We start from the raw sequence: 7,262 nt of genomic DNA on the forward strand, positions 1-7,262 counted from the left end.
GGTTAAGAAGCAGACGGAGGCCATCCAACACATCCTGCCCCGGCACAGTTCAAGATCGCGCACCCCGTCATCTCGTTGCCAAGGACATCCCCCTGCAGCAGCAACACTGGCTCCACCACAACCCGCCCCAGTAGGCCGGCCCCGGCATGGAGCCACCTGAAGGAAGCAGATGCCACCCATCTCACTTTGGCCGCTAAGGAAGGCTTCAAAGCACCCCTGAGACAGGCAACCCAGGGAGTCAGAAGCCCGCTACACAGGAGCTGGTAAGAAGACCACTCCATCCCCCGGTGGAGGGCCGGGTGGAAAATTCTTGTTTACCTTTTCTTTTAATTTCGGTACATGCCCAAGGGGCAGCGGTACCCACATTTTCAAGAAAAGAGTGGTTTCCTCACTTCCTGGGTCACACATTCAGTGTCCACAGCAGTCGTTGTCACATTCCATTATGGCAGGTGCGGTGCTTCGGAAGGGGGCCCCCCGCCCCCACACGTCAAGCTGTGTCTCAATCCCACCCACGACAGGATGCTTGCGACAGTCCCTGGACTCAGCATGGCCATGAGTGGTGCCTCAGGCTCTGATCTGCTGTGAGGCCTCACCCACTGGTACAACGATTGTCCCCTTGGTCCCCCTTGCCTGGAGTTTGGGGAGTGGCTCGTAATCCCAAACCCGTCGCAGTGGCTGATCAGGACCGTCCAACTTGGCGCCATGATTCAGTTTACCAGGCACCCGCTCAGGTTCAGTGGTGTCCACTTCACGTCGCTGCCTGGCACACAGAGATTGTGTCCCTTCTACGGAAGAACGCGATAGAGCCTGTCCCTTCAGCCGATATGAAGGGTTTTATAGCCCCTACTTCATCGTACCCAAAAAAGGCAGTGGGTTTCGGCCAATCTTAGACCTGCGAGTTCTGAAACGGGCCTTGTACAGACTCCCGTTCAAGATGCTGATTCAAAGATGCATTTTAGCGAGCATCCGGCATCAAGATTGGTTCGTGGCGGTAGACCTGAAGGACGCATTCTTTCACGTCTCGGTTTTACCTCGACACAGGCCCTTCCTAAAGTTCGCTTTCGAGGGCCGGGCATACCAGTACAAGGTCCTCCCCTTCAGTCTGTCCCTGTCACCTCTTGCCTTCAAGAAAGTCGCAGAGGCAGCTCTTGCCCTACTAGGAGTGTGGTGGCCTCCTGGGCCTGTACAATGAGGCCTCTTTGTCAGACACCTCAGAGCAGCGGGCTGGGCAACACCTTTGTGAGGTTTTACAATCTCCGGGTTGAGCCGGTCTTGTCCCGTGTGTTGTCAGGTACAAGCAGGTAAGTTCCGGGACAGCTGGCCGGGTCTACCGCTTGCACATAGTGCCTTTACCCTCCCCGAGTTGAAGACATGCGATTTTTATCCCCAGTCGTGTTCATGAAGTCGTGGACCCTGGATGTCCTTCCTCCTTAGCCCTGCTAGTTTACAGAGAAACTCACTGCCAGCCCAGTATGTGTGCTAACTAGGCCCTGTACTGAGGTAGGTGCTCCACATGAGCTGGTTGCCCTTGGTAACCCCGTGTGATGTATATCCCACGGAACAGTTTCCCCACTGGTAAACCCACATCTTCCTTGGGCAGAGGCCCCTCTGCCCCCAGTCGCTGTGACACAACGTCGAGTGAGTGACAGAGAGAGAACGAGACGTTGTGTCCCTCCTGCCACAACACTGAACTACCCGCTGAAATGGCCGGGACCTTGTCTCAGCTCCTCAGCACAAAACCCGAATGAGTGGTTGCAAGCCAGCTCTTTTTATACCCATATGTCCGGGGGAGTGGCATGCAAATTCCACTCACCAATTCCCATTGGCCTTTTCTCAAAGATCAGAGGTGTTTGGGGCACCAAGGATGACCACTAGTGTCACTACATCGACACAACATCTCGTACCCTCCATCAGGGAACAGAGGTTACGAAAGAAACCAGGACGTTCCCTTGGATGTCATATGATGAACACGACAGGGTGAACTGATACAGGTAATTGATGTGTGAGAAAACACGGCGGCCTGAAATTCTGCAGATGTAAGTGCCTGATGTTGAATCTCTTTCCTCTAGAAGCATCAATCAATGTCTAATCTGAAAAATAACAAGTGTTCCTCTGTGTTCCACTGAGCTATGATTAATCTCCAAGTCAAACAAAATGTAATTGCAGCATTAATTATGCCCCTTAATTCTACTTTCCCCTTCCCACAAACACATTTGAAGGTATCTATATTGGTTCAAATTTGGTTTTTATTCTATATAAAAAAATAATTTAAAAAAGAAAAGTTAGATGATTATGCCATTGTTTAAATCAGATGCAAACGTATTAAGACAAAAATGCTAAAATGCATTGTGTATTTTCACTCATATTTGCATCAAAAGAATTAAGAGAGGCTGAAAAGTGGGACATCTCCCCAAGCTTGTCTCAAACATCTCAAGGGGTTGATTTTCATCATGGAGTCTTATTTATGCATTCATTTTTAAGTCTGGTGCAAGAATTTGCAATATAATGTATATTTGTCTATATAGACACTTAATTACGATTGTGAGAGCACATTTATTTTATAGGCGTCACTGAATGTGTCAGGAATGAGGACCCAAAATCAGAAATTAGTGAAGAATAAAATATATATTATTAAACAAAACCGGTAACACAAAACTCTCATGGGGGAGAGAAAACAAAACAGAACAGAACAGAACAGAAACTAGAATAAGGAATTAAAACTAGTACCGAACAGAAACAAGACAGGATCAGGAACAGATTGAATACAAGAGGGAAGATGGCACAATATATAGGCAAAACACATGGGGAACATGTGAAGCCAGTTAACATAACAAGGACTAAACTAGGGAGAGTAACAAATGTAACAAGGAGGCGGGGACAGGGAAGCACATGACTAACAGAAACACAGACACAACCAATTACACAAACAAATGATAAACACACACAAACAGAATAAAGACAGGGACCAGAGGGCAGACAGAACAGGATCATGACAATAGGATAATGTTGGTGTCATACACTTATTGGAATGCTACTCAAAGGCAATTTACAAGAGAGAACATTTTTCGATTTTTTTGGCTGGCTCCACAAATAGAATCATGTTCTTTGAAGTTCAACTACTCCAATGCCTTTATTCCTATTATATCCATGCAAACAATTTTAGATCCAGGTGAACTCCCCTAGAGATCATGGACTCTATCTTACTGACAGGCAATCATTTGCACACACTAGTAAGCAGCACCCGGGCAATTCAGGGAGTTTGGGTCCTATTCACCCCAATCCTTTTTACAACAGATGCCCTCGTTCATACTACCCACAGAAGTTTCAGTGTTAACAAGACAAAAAAAGTTGGTGGTAGATTTTCTCCATGTAATAGAACATCTGTCTGTCTGTAGTGGCCAATGAAAAAAACTGATCAGTTACCAGAAACCGTTAAAATGGTAAAATAATAGGTAAGGCTGATTATGTTATCAGAATAAGAGCTGAGAAGAGGATGGTGGGAAAATCTAATCCATAACTAGATCAAGTCAAGACATGATGTTGATGTTGGCATGGAAGTTTTTTAAATAGTTTTCAAAAAGTTTTAAAAGCCGCTAGTTAGATAGATAGTTAGACTGGCCGACCATCCGTCCGTCCGTCCGTCTTTATAGGGGTTCTGCTTCCTTAAGTATAATACGGCAGTTAATTTGATTCACTATTATTTTCTTATGCAAATCTGAAATGCACATCTTAAAGTTCAAACAGATTCTGTTTCCACATTTTGTTTGTTCTAGTACTGCAACACCTGGTTTTAATTCAACCTTTAATACAAGTAGTTTACTTTAGACTGTTGTGCTTAAATCAGTCTTATGGCCACTATGGTGATGACATTTAGCATACTGCTCTTTTGGATGAGTCAATTACTGTCAGTAAACAGATAATTATTAAACCTTAACGATGGCATTTAAGGTTGTTTGTGTTGATTAAATTAGGCTATTAAAATTGTAATATCAAGATTTTGTTCCCCCAATGTTTTAAATAACTGTTTTCTGTATAAAACACTGTTTAAAGTGGTATACTGCAACTGTTGCCTTAAGGAGCTAATTCTACCAGACCTAACACTTAACAATTACTTTTGTTAGTGTAACCTAATGTAGACAGGTTGATTCACACATGACACTGTAAAGGGGTCATGACATACTCTCTCTCTCTCTCTCTCTCTCTCTCTCTCTCTCTCTCTCTCTCTCTCTCTCTCTCTCTCTATATATATATATATATATATATATATATATTTATAAATAATTGAACTATCTTCCCTGAGGGCCAATTATTATTTCAGTACAGTTTTTTTTAAAGTTATTATAAAAGTTATAATTTAGTGATATATAATATTTTTCCACCCTGTCTCTGGCCCTCTGTCTGAAACATTTGGTTTTAAGCTGTCTGGCCCTTTAAATCTTTAATCAAAATGTTTCTGTTCTGATTGGATAACATCATGCAGCTCTACCAATACAACTATATTTGAAATTAAATCTGAAGAAAATGAACAAACTCCACACTACATTTTAGGGTTAACACATAACATACACCCAACACATTTCATCTTTGAAAACATTACAGTTTTTCTCAATTGCTTTGGCTCAATTCTCAAATGAGAATTATTTTTTTCAAAACAATAAGTTCAAATCTCTGAACAATTAGTTTCTTTTTCACACCAGATTTGACTTTCTTATTCATTTAAGCAAATTGCACGTGTTTTGGAACATGTGTGCAAAAGAGTAAAAAACTATTGTCTACAATTTGCACAATAACTAAATGCAACTAAATGATGATCAAAACAGATAAGTTGACTCTCAGTGAAATTGTCATACTTTTCACAACTTCTAAACATTCTTTCATCATGTGAGACATCACATGCAAAAAGATCCATTCAATTATCAAAATCTGTCAGAAATACATTGTGAAACGGACCAAGGAAGGGACGGAAACAGGCGTCAGCTTAAGGGGTAAGCTTTAGTTTTCAAACTTAATTTATGTATATATCTGTGACACAAGTATTCTTGGCCTTGTTGTCGGGCTCTCTCTCTCGATGCTCTGTGGCTGCTGGCTTTTATCCGCTCACCTCACGCTACTGCAATTAGACACAGGTGTTAGGCTTAATTTAGCTCAGGTGTAAGCGCCCTTACCGCTTTTCTCTCCCGGACGGGCGCTTGACCACGCCCCCGCTGCCACATACATGTATATTCCATAAATATCTTTGACATGGATTGTTTGTGATTTCTGCTAAATCCCTGTCCAGACCAACAAGAGCGACAGGATATCCACCAAGAAAATGGGAAAATGGGTCATTTTTTTGCAATTTCCTGTTCACTATATATGATTTTACATGTAAGAAGTTTGTAAAAATGGACATGTAAATAAGAATGTTCTGTTTACATGTAACACATTGCTACAAAAATACATTAATTGTATACATACAAATGTGCATATACTTTTCTGTTTACTACAGAATTGTACAGTACTGACTTTTGCCAGTAAACTTAGTAGTCAGTGTCAACAAGAAAAGTAGAACAAAAATGAAATTTGTATATATCAAACATTTCCAGGGTTGACTGCCATGGTGAAAAAAATATCTAAACATTTTGACCAGTATGGCTCACACGATGACAAAAAAACTTTTCATTTTGGTGGCATTGGCCAATTTACTGACAGAATAACTAGGTTTTGAAGCATGAATTAAATGTATTGGGTGAGTGTGGCAGGGCAGAGGGTGGGGCCAGGTCGTGATTCCACACACCCGGCCCCTAATCAGGCTAATCATACGACAGCAGTCTGACTCCTTTGTGTGTTTGTCTTTTTGTTTAAGTTTCTTATTAAAATATTATTTATATTCTCAAGCCAGTTCTCTTCTCCTCCTTTCCATGAATCCCTTTACAGTGAGTTACTACATTTTGAGTTGTGATGTCCCATAATACAATTGTGACAATTGCACTTACAGTTAAGATAATGTTAAGACTGTTTCAAAAAATGAGCCAAAGCGATTGAGAAAAACTGTAAACTGTTCACCATAAAATATTAAACATTCATGACATTTTAAATATCTCTGAATAAAATTGTTTACTTGTGAATTTGAAGTCATATAGTTTTTTAACTGCTTCATCCTTCAATAACAGTTCCTTTGCAAAGCTTGAATCATATTGTGGCTGCAATACAATCCATTAGGTTGGGTGCTTCAACAGGCCAAAGCAGAGATGCTGGTCTTCATACCTCAATTTGTGGACAGGGCCGGGATATAACGATGGACGTCCCACTTCACAGTGGATGGCAGCGTCAAGGACTCCACGGCAGCACATCCCTACTCCTTCCCGGGTTTTGGATCCATTATAGCGGGTAAAGGATGGGCAAGGAGGAGGCGGCAACCGGTAGAACAGTCAACGTAACTTTAATTGCATAACTAAACTGAAACAAACATAAACACACACAGCAGATGCGTGTGTCTCTCTCTAACTGGTTTCCCTGGCTCCTTTTATTGCTCTCCCGACTGAGTCAGCACCGGGCATACATTGTTACAGCCAGGCTCCACCCTCCTCCTCATCTCACACATCTTCCGTGTTTGTTTACACAAAGGACTGCATGTGTTTCACCCATCCAAACAGTGGCAGCAGCAGAACTAGATGTGTTTTAAAAATTGTGCTTGTATGCTCTTAAAACATGGTGCACATCACTGGTGTTGTGCGGAAAGGCACCAATATGATCAATAATGACAATATTTACAAAAGGCCAACAAGTAAAAATAGCACAGATGGGTTCAAAAAATGGTCCAGGACACCTTCAAAACAGCAAAACAGCATGACAGCACAGCTGAATGAAACACAATTGGGGGTCTCCATTTTAGAGTTATAACTTGACATTGCATTTTTTTAAAGTGGTGTGAGATTTATGATAACAGTCAAAGCCGTAACATCTAGTGCACGTTTATGTAGAATAACATTTAAATCCAGAGAGGCACATGAAGGTGTCCAGTTTTCAGTTCCAGATGCCATTGTAGAAATTTTGTGTTCACAGTCAGCCATGATTACTTTTCAATGATCAATGATTGAAAGTGTCAAATAACAGGATGGTTACTGAGATTAAGCGAGTAGTATTTGGCTGGTCATCTGATTCTAACATGGCAGCACCCATGTGCCTCTCCATGTAGAATAAAACTGATATGACTAGAGTCTTCATTTTCATTTGAGTGGTTTAATTTATACATATATTGCAAAATTATAATTAATGTCTTT

The sequence above is a fragment of the Xyrauchen texanus genome, chromosome 3, assembly GCF_025860055.1.
Source record: "Xyrauchen texanus isolate HMW12.3.18 chromosome 3, RBS_HiC_50CHRs, whole genome shotgun sequence".
In the NCBI taxonomy this organism is placed as follows: Eukaryota; Metazoa; Chordata; class Actinopteri; order Cypriniformes; family Catostomidae; genus Xyrauchen; species Xyrauchen texanus.